General features: G+C 44.7%; 1 pseudogene across 1 annotated transcript; it reads right to left on the bottom strand.

The window, feature by feature from the left end:
- Positions 1 to 1572: 1572 nt before the first annotated feature.
- Positions 1573 to 8191, bottom strand: LOC308551750 (nuclear RNA export factor 3-like; annotated as a pseudogene). Its single transcript has 17 exons — positions 8166 to 8191; positions 7886 to 7938; positions 7415 to 7589; positions 7039 to 7192; positions 6350 to 6433; positions 6151 to 6255; positions 5947 to 6027; positions 5617 to 5726; positions 4238 to 4274; positions 3827 to 3895; positions 3686 to 3741; positions 3479 to 3586; positions 3301 to 3359; positions 3085 to 3200; positions 2939 to 2981; positions 2308 to 2380; positions 1573 to 1761 (listed from the first exon to the last, which is right to left on the bottom strand). The product of its transcript is annotated as a nuclear RNA export factor 3-like (transcript).
- Positions 8192 to 9469: the final 1278 nt, after the last annotated feature.

The following is a 9469-nucleotide window of genomic DNA, read 5'->3' on the forward strand; positions in this document are numbered from 1 at the left end:
TTATTAATTCTATTTTGGATCTACTTCACTTCCCCCATGAAATCGATTACAATGAATGTTTCTTTAAGGTAATGAATGTATGTGCACATATATGTGCACTATTATCTTCATCATCAAGAGGGGCTTTTGAGTACCCATGAAGCCTATTCAGAGGGGAGCAAAATGACCATTTGTCCCACCTTGGAAGCCCATCTTCTAAAAGAGAGGCTGCTCTGTGTCTTCTAGGGAGGACCAGGGATGAAAGTTCTATGAGGATGAGCTTGGTCATCTGTAAACTGAGACTCCTGATACCATCCTCACAGCTGTCCCAGGGGGTAAATGAGAAAACCTGCCTGAGGATATGGCATGTGGAGGGATTTAAAAGACCTTTAAGTGTTGGGACACAGCAGTGGAGGCTGGTTGAGCCTTAGGGCCAAGACAGACATTTGAAAAGTCATTTCTCATTGTTTCTCCTAATGAGAAGATAGGTGTTTATGAAGGAAGAAGATATCTCTGATATGCTCGGTTCAAAGTTTTGGAGGTAGAAGGTTCTCTGTTGTTTTGGGGTGTTTCTAAAGCTCATAAGAGTCGCCCAACATCATACCTCTGACCTAATCCAGTCCCCAGGCTGGGAAGACAGGCTTGTCTCTGACTCACCTGGTAAGCTCAGTGAGAGATCACACCAGACAGCAAGGTGTGGTGACTACCTAACTGTTGCTCCTGGAAGGCTCCCTATCTTAATATACTTATAGGACAATTCTGTACCGGCCCCACAGTGACTAGTGCAGGGTTTCTCAGGTCATGCATTATCCAGCCACATCACACCAGGATTTCAACCATCTGCTTTCTCCCTGTGTGGCAAAAGTTAAAATTACTAACATTTCTTTGACATACAATTGTCTGTTCTAGCATTCACTAATAACTAAGTACATATTGGGCCTAAAATTCATCCTATTGCATGGGAAGTGTCTCTAACTCTATAGTGGAAATAAGAGGGTAAGAAGGGAAGTGAATATATGAGCAAATTCAAGGGTTAAATTTGAGCTGAGATAACTCATTCACATTAACTTGTAAACTTGCTGAACATGTAAGGCTTTAAAGATTAAAAAATTCCTCCTATGCCTCTTTGGACCCATCATCCCCATGCAGTCACTATAAAATGAGACCTTATCTTTTGTAGACAAGTATACAAATGTATGCAAACATGTATAAATATACAAATATCATATAAGCAAACTTCTGAAAAGATATAACACAGATGAAAACATTCAGGGCTTATCTTTGGGTGCTATGAGTGGAGATAATGATTTCCCCCCTTCATGTTTAATGGAGCAGAACGAGCGCTTATGGCACAGTGTATCATGGGAAAAACTCCTGAAAACCAAATGTGTCAATAAAGGAATAAGGTCTATAAAATTCATAAATATACTCACCTCCTCTTCAAAACAAGCAGGTAACTTAATATTTACTGAGAGTGAAATGTTAGGGTGATAATAAATAAAATAAAACAAGCAAAAGAAATTATTTACAAGTTCCTATTATTCACTCTCTTGCTTCTCCCAGCTCCCTCCTATCCCCATGCACACCCAGCACTCACTTCTGAGACAACTGGAGGCTCACCCCAGACGGGGTGGAGAAAATCTGCACCATTTCCTGCTGCTCCTGGGTGAGGGTGGTCCTGGAGCTACAGGAGGGTGTGGGTATTCAGATGGAGGATGCAGACTCTGTACCGTGTTGGGGGTGGCGTCCCTCACAAACAGCTCATCATTCACAATGCACAGACTGGAGAAAAATGGGCCCTCAGACAACTGATGGATAGAAAACCCCACACCCTCAACAATGATCCTGCTTTGGCTGCCACTCAGTAACCAGGTTCCTCCCACACCCTGTCTGTATCTGCGCCCCAGAATCCTTGCCTGGTAGCTCTGCCACTCCCAGTGAGTCCATCCTTGGAGAGATTGTCTACAAGGGTCACTAGATTTATACCTCAAAGCCCATTGCATTTACTCTGTAAAATAGCTCAAGGGAGAGGACAGTCTAATCCCATTTTTAAAGAAAAACATAGTGTCACAGCAAGGTCATGTGATTTCACTAAGGTATAAATCCAGTGAGTGCTGGGGTCACAAAGAGGATCTAAAAGAAACCTGGAACACTTTCACTGTTCTAACTCCAGAGTTCATGCTCTTAACGCTTAGACAGGACCATTCCTCAGATCAACCTGCTGGCTTCCCACAATGCTGAGAAAACCCCAAGGACATGCACTGTCACATTCCCACAGCCCTGAGTCAAGGCTAGGTTGCTCGTGCCCACCCAGAGAACAGCACTCACCTGGAATTGCTGGCAGGAGTAGCGATGAAGGTCCTGGTGAAGGCACGCACAGAACCCTGAGACCTTCCTTCCACTTCAACAACAACAAACAACAATATCCCCTTGAAGACTCACATGTTTCACTCACTCACACAGTGTTGCCCAGTCAGGGTGGGACTCCATAGTAATGCCAAAGGGACAAGTGTTCACTGGGAGTCAAGGTGTCCGGGAATAGGGAGGGCGACTATAGGACCAATCTGCTCCCTACTATGTGCTGGGCCCTGGGACAACCACTTCACAAGTTCCTTTGATTCAGTTTTGCAGCTACCCAAAAGGTGGGCATTATTTAGCCCCGTTTTGTAAATATGAAATATGAGAAGTTAGGAAATGGTCTCAAGATCTCACAGTCAGGATCTGGGATGACAGCCATCAAACCCCACACCTGTGTCCCCAAAGCCATAGCTGTGCCAGGCTGACAAATATAGATGCAGGTCATAGCAGGATGGTTTGGAGGCAGACTAGAGGCAAGAGAACTCAGAGGGAATAGTAAGGAAAAGAAAGGATCAGGGAAGCTGAGAGAGTTCTGAGAGGGAGCCCAGCCAGAGAGAGGGAGCAGTGGGGCATCTGGGGAGAGGACTCTACATACACTCACCTTCCTTGAACACCCCATTGACAGAGAAGCAGAGCATCCTTTCCTAGAAGAGAAGAGTACAGGTGCTCAGTCACCATCTATACCTCCCACTCATCTGTGTCTTTCTGGGCCTGCCCCAGAGAGGAAGAGAGGAAGTGGGTGCTCACCGAATGGAACCACATGTCCACTGTGAAGGAGTTGAGGTCATGTTGAGTTTTGGGCAACACACAGAGGGAGCACGCAATGTCATGTTTTGTGTGTTTCAGCAGCTGAAAACGCAGGTCTGTGGGGGAAGGACAGGAAAGGTCAAGGTTGCCTCACCCTGGACCCTATGACCCTGCTCACCCCCTTTCCCTGCCCAATCTTCCCCATCCCACACGCACTGGAGTCCTTGAGCTTCTTCATATTCCTATTATCCTTGAAGTACTCAAACAAGCTGCTTCTAGGAGAAAAAGAGGAACAGGAGGTAATGATCCTGCCACTGTGGGTGTTTCCAAGACCTGACTGTGTCTCCTGGGAAGATATACAACCCAGGAGCAGAGTCTAAGTTGTGATACTCACTGGGCTGGATCCTTGGGGTTGAAAGGAATGGTCAGGGAGAAGCAGGCTTCATCATGATAAGCACTGAGAAGACAGTACCGGTCTCCAGAGTCATAGATCAAATAATACCTGTAGGGGAGCGAGGGAACAGGCTGCCTGTGTTAACCAGGCTCCAAAAGAAACATGAGAGTCCCAATCGGCAGTCCTGGTGCTCCCAGAGGTACTTACTGCTGCAGAAATTGCAAGACTAGACTCTTCAGCGCATCAGATCCAAAGAAGCTTCCCTGAAATCAAAACAGTCCTCAGGACCATGGCTGGTACCCCATCCTCATTCACCACCTAAAATCCTGCTAGATCTCCTCTCCTCACCTGGCAGGATGGTAACTTCTTGTGGGCTCCGATCCCCAAATTAGTTGGTAGAGATGTCTCCTGGCCATCCTGGGGAAGGAAGAGGAAGTCAGCCTTGCAGACCAGCAGGTGGTGCTGAATGATCAGGAAAAGGATTGGCCCAGGCGAGGGTGAGGGCCAGAAGAGCCCTGGAAATTCCATGGGCAGGACTACACTTGTACCATCATCATGAGGGCCCTGGAGCCTGTAGAGAACTTGTGTGAAGAAGTTCCAGAGCTTTTGTCAGGTTCCCACAGGGGTCAATCCACTAGTGAGGATTAAGGCTCAGATCCAAATATGTAACTTGAGCCAGACCTAAAGGGGTTCAGAGCAGGTTGTGGGAGGTGTCAGCGCCACTTAAAGGAGTCAGTGATGGAGGAATAATACACTTACTAGGCATAATAACTTCGGGAACAATTCCAGGATGGAGCTGCCAAAATCAAGACAAAACAGAAACGTAAGTGAATCTGCAGAGCAGCCCTGCCTCCTTGGAGCAAGCACACCTACACCAGACATACAGCTCAGTGTGTTCCAGCTATACTCCACTGTCCCAGCCTTCCAGGAACCTGGGAACTTTCTCCAAGGACTGACCCACAGGAAGAGCACTCAGCTTTCTTCCCTCCTTACCCCCTCTCCCTCTCCATTCTGCTGGGTAGCTCCCACTTAGATGTGCTGACTCCCTTCTCCAGGGGCATAAGGAGCAGCATTTGGAGCTGCACACTTTTCCTTCACCTGCCACTGTTGGGTCCTGGAACCCCAGTTAGGAATGAAAAACTTGCACATGTTGGACTCGGAGCCCTTGGGATGTTGGCTGAGTCTTTGTCACCTGTGGGAGCTCAGTCTGAACTGGGCATGGGAGACACATCAGCCATGGGATCAGGAGACCTACCCCAGAAGGAGTAAAGGATCAGGCCACAGCTCAGCTTGGGGTGGAGGGTCTGTGGCCCCCTGGTGGTCATGGTCTTCTCTCCTCACAGCCCCATGCATCTGTGCCTGTCTTAGTTTGTTTCTTGCCTGAGGAATCCTACGTGTTTCAGGCTACCTAGGGCTGCTTTGAAGGACCAGGCAGGTGATATGAAGTGTGGAAGGGCAGTGCCCCTGAGAGGACTGTCCTTCTGTCCCCTCAAACCCCTCTGCCCTCTGCCTTCCACTGCTGCCTCAAGAGGCCCTCTGTTCAGTGGCAGTGGCAGTATCCCTTAACTCAGGGATACCTGGTTTTTCTCAAGGAGAGCCCAGCTGGCATTGGTCCAGAGGAAGTAATGTCATGATGGCAGCCAGCCAGGGCCTCAGCCCTCAGCATGGGGCAGTAAACTCTCCATGTTAGCCTGGGATTGGAGAAGAGACCTTTTGGAACAAGGGAAAGAAGGCTCCTCTCAAGGCAGGGGAGGGTAGCCCCTTCTCAGCACAGAATAGAAAGGTCTGTCTCAACATGAGGACCTGTGCTGGAGGACTCTTCCCATTCCAGGTCACCAGCATCTGGCCCAAGGCTGGTCACACTTGGTACTGATGATGAGAGGATATCATACTTCCTGGAGTGCAATCTTAGGAGGGCATGCAGGAAAAGTTTGGGTGCAGAGTCAGGAAACAGACCAGACCAGGAGAACAGGTGAGCAGGTCAGAGGAAAGAAAGGAGACCACTAAACACAGGTGAGGGACACAGAGAAGAGAACTTAGGGCCTGTGGTCCTCCCAGAACACCTGTTTGCTGCCTCTGTGAACAGGTACTATCAAGGGTAGCTCAGGCTCACAGGGGTGAAAGAGGGTACAACTAACCTTATGTTGGTTGAATTATCTGGTAACGTGGTGCATAGCAGGTTTCTGCTTGCACTCATCTCTTCTGGCTCCAGCCCTTTGCCCTGGCCCAATTCCTCTGCTGACTTCACCTGTGATTATGGGGAGGAACCACATAGACCACAGAAAGAGAGCCAAGATGACCTGTACCCCCAGTCCCTTCCTTTTCTAGCAAATCCACTGCACTGCCCCTTCTCATCACCCCATGGGGTTCAGTGGCTCTGAGTCTGAGGTGGTGAAGGGGGAAAAAAGGTTGGAGAAGAATAAGTGGGTCTGGATATAGATGTACAACTTGTCTTGAGTCTGCATTACCTTTATCTGCTCCTCCTTTTCTGACTTCAGCTCCTTCTGCACAGACTGAGGTGCATCAGAGGGGTTGACAATTATAGGTATCTGCAGAAAACACAAAAGGGGCTGAGTAAGCACCAGGAAATCTGAGCCCTGGGATCAAGCAAGACCTTGCCCCTGTCCTTCCTCTTGCCCCTGGCTAGCCCTAGTTATGTCCTTGACACATACCTTCTCATTATCTTCATCCCAGATCTTGCCATCGGCATTCTTCAATGCGAAGGCAATGGTGGCATTCTCAACAAAGAACTGGGCTTGCATTTCCTCATAGTGAAACTATAGGTAGAGTGATAAGAGAAACAGAATATGAGACCAGAGCGACTACTCGTCTGCCCTGTTACTTCTCATCCACCTCACTGTCCTCTCTTACTTCAACTGGAGTGAAGGGGACGCTGCATTGCTTCTGAATCAAGTTCAGTAGCCACTTCTCATCATATTTTATGCCGAATGGAACCTAGGAGCCAAAGGAAAGATAGGGGAGGAGACTGACATAATGGGATCTAAAATTAAGAAGAACCCCAACCATGTTTTCCTTTCAGATCTTTTTCTCAGCTTTTGAAATAATAGTTTAAGATAGGACAATATCCATTATTGTCAACTTTTGTACCAGACATGAATTTCCTAAATACCATTCTTTCCTTTCAAATAGTTTTCCTCAAATAATCAACTTAAGATTTACTTCCTTTTATAAAGTTCCAAGAGATCCTACCTAAGGCAGACTTGGCCTGCACCTCTCACAAGGACCCCAGAGACTCAAAGTCCTCCTACACTCCACTGGGCCAAACTGTTCCCTCCAGTGTGGAGGTGCTTCATCTCCTTTGCAGTAGTTTTCTCCTTTGCCTTTAGACTACCTGTCCCATTCTCCTTGCAGTCAGTCGTTTCCTTTATATTGCTTCCCTGAGCCTGACTTAGGTGACTTAGGATGTTAACTCCTAGTAATAAAGAGAAACATTGCCAACTCTTCTGCCCCAAAAAGGCACCTAGCATCTCTACATGAGTCCAACATAGCTCCCTCTGTTCATATTCTATATATTAGTTGCACTTTTCCAGGATACTCACAGTGATCTTGAACCAGCTTCCTGAGGTCTCATCCTGCCTCTTCTCCTCCATTTTTGTCTCTGGAGGATTTTGCTCTTTCTCCATGTTAACATGGGTTAGGTCCTGTTTCTGAAAATAGGCTCTCCGGTGATGGCGTGGAATGGCATAGGGAGCACTGTCGGGCAGTGGAGAGAAGGAAGTAATCCATATATACTCAGGAAGTCTTCTATGCATGTTCACCCCATTGATAGCAGGGCTAAAATAAAGTTTTCTCAGCCAATAACCTAATACTATAGTTGCTCATTTTTTCAGGTTGGAGAGAAGAATGACTTATTTAACTACAAGGTTATGTATTCCACTGGCCAGTACATTTCAGCCATGCTACCTGGTCACTTACTATCTTACTTGGGTGTCCTCTTGAGCATCACTTGTTGCTGAATCTCCATCTTGTTGCTGGCAGGATGAAGGATGAGTGCCAGAACTTACTTGTTCAGACACATTGTTATATCTCCTTCGGTAAATACCCCAGCGTCTTGGTCTTCTCTCTATGGTCTCTCCTTCAGGATTGTGCCCTGAAATTAAGAACAACAACACACCAATGGTCTCAATACCAGAAAAAGTCCTGGGGAGCTATCATAGCTAATGAAGAAATATTACTGACTTTCATAATCTAAAATGAAATACATCACAGTGCTAAAAACATTGAAAGACTTCACTGTGGTTCCACTTCCTGGGAGGTGAGAGGTAGGGAATATTCATAGCCAAGAAGGAAAGCACAAAGGAAAGGGTTTGGATGTTGAGTTTAATCTGTGATGTTAGTCCTTTATCTGCCCCTTTCAGGCTAGGTGACCTGGGACAAGTTGTTTACCATCTCTAACTCTCACTTCTTTCCTCTGTTCTAGGTGCATAATAAAATCTACCCTGAAAGTTTGGTTTTATGGTTCAAGAGTCAAAGGTATGTTCCCACCTGAAAAAGCAATTAGAGAAATGAAAGGGAAGTCTGATGAAAATATCCAGAATAATGTCTAAAGAGACATAATATTGAGAACACCATAAGAAGAGAGTGCCTGGCTGGAGTTGCTCATTTGGTTGAGCATTGTCCTCTGCCCAGAAACGTTGCTCGTTTGATTCCACACCAAGACACATACCTGGGTTTCCGGTTTAGTCCCGTCATGGCATACCTGTGGAAGGCAACCAATCTATGTTTCTCTTCCTCTCTCTAAGCATGTCTTCAAGTGAGGATTAAAAAAGAGAGAGAGAGAGAAGGAGAGAGAATTAAAGAGAGCTAGTGAATATATCTAACCCACATTTAATTTGAGCCCCCTAAGAAGGAGAGGGAACAGTGCAGAAGTGGCATTTGAAGAGATCTTGATTGTGAAGTTTCCAACAGTAATATCAAGTTGGTATAACAATATTCATAGGAGAAAGAGTATGCTTTAAGGAAAAACATTCCAAAAGAAAAGACATATTTCATAGTGATGTTAACATAGCAAAAACTGGAAACATTTGTGACCAGAAAAATCAAACTAAAAGAAATATTAAGGATTCTTCTTCAAGAAGAAAGATATATGATCCCAGAGGAGGAACATAAATGCAGGTAAGAAAGACTAATGATATTTGTGACTATGTAGGCCAATCTAAAGGAATATTGATTACGTAGCAGAATGATAACTTGTTCTGGGGTTTTAAATATATATAGAATTGAAATGCATGACAATAAATTGGGAAGCAGTAAATGGAATCAAAGTGTTTCAAGGTCATTTCATTGTGTGAGGAGCTTCAAATAACTAATTTACATTAGACTTTGAAAAGGCAAAAATGTACGTTGTAATCTTATGGGTTGACACTCCAAGAATAGAAAAACAACGTTTAACACTCTAGTCAAGTGAAGGAACAATTTAAAAATCAAATATATCAATCATTTAAGATGAAAGTAAGTTAGAACAGGCAAATAACAATGTACAGTAATGTGGTATAGATAAACCAATTGATATCTATATTTACGTTAATAGTTTCAGACTAAATATTCCAAATACAAAGACAAATATTATTAGAATGGGTAAGAAACATTCCAGCAAACACTCTTTAAAAGAGATACATGCAAAATGTAGTGATCTAGAAAATTTGAAATAAAAGCAGTGGCAAAAGTATACTATTTACATATGAACCTACTAAAACCTGGTTTAACTATATTGATAAAAGACAATTACTACAGACAAAGATATTTCATTTTGATAAAATGTTTAACGCAATAGAAAGATATTAATAAAAAATTCTAAATTTGTAAGCATGTTTCAGAGCCAAAATATGCAAATCAAAAAGTGACTGGAATAATGGACAAATCCACAGTCACAGTGGGAAATTTTTTAAAAGATTATTTTAATGATTTTTAGAGAGAGAGGGAGAGAGAAACATATACGTGAGAGTGAAACATTGATTGGCTGCCTCCTGC

This window comes from Miniopterus schreibersii (assembly GCF_964146895.1).
Source record: "Miniopterus schreibersii genome assembly, chromosome: X".
Taxonomy (NCBI): Eukaryota; Metazoa; Chordata; class Mammalia; order Chiroptera; family Miniopteridae; genus Miniopterus; species Miniopterus schreibersii.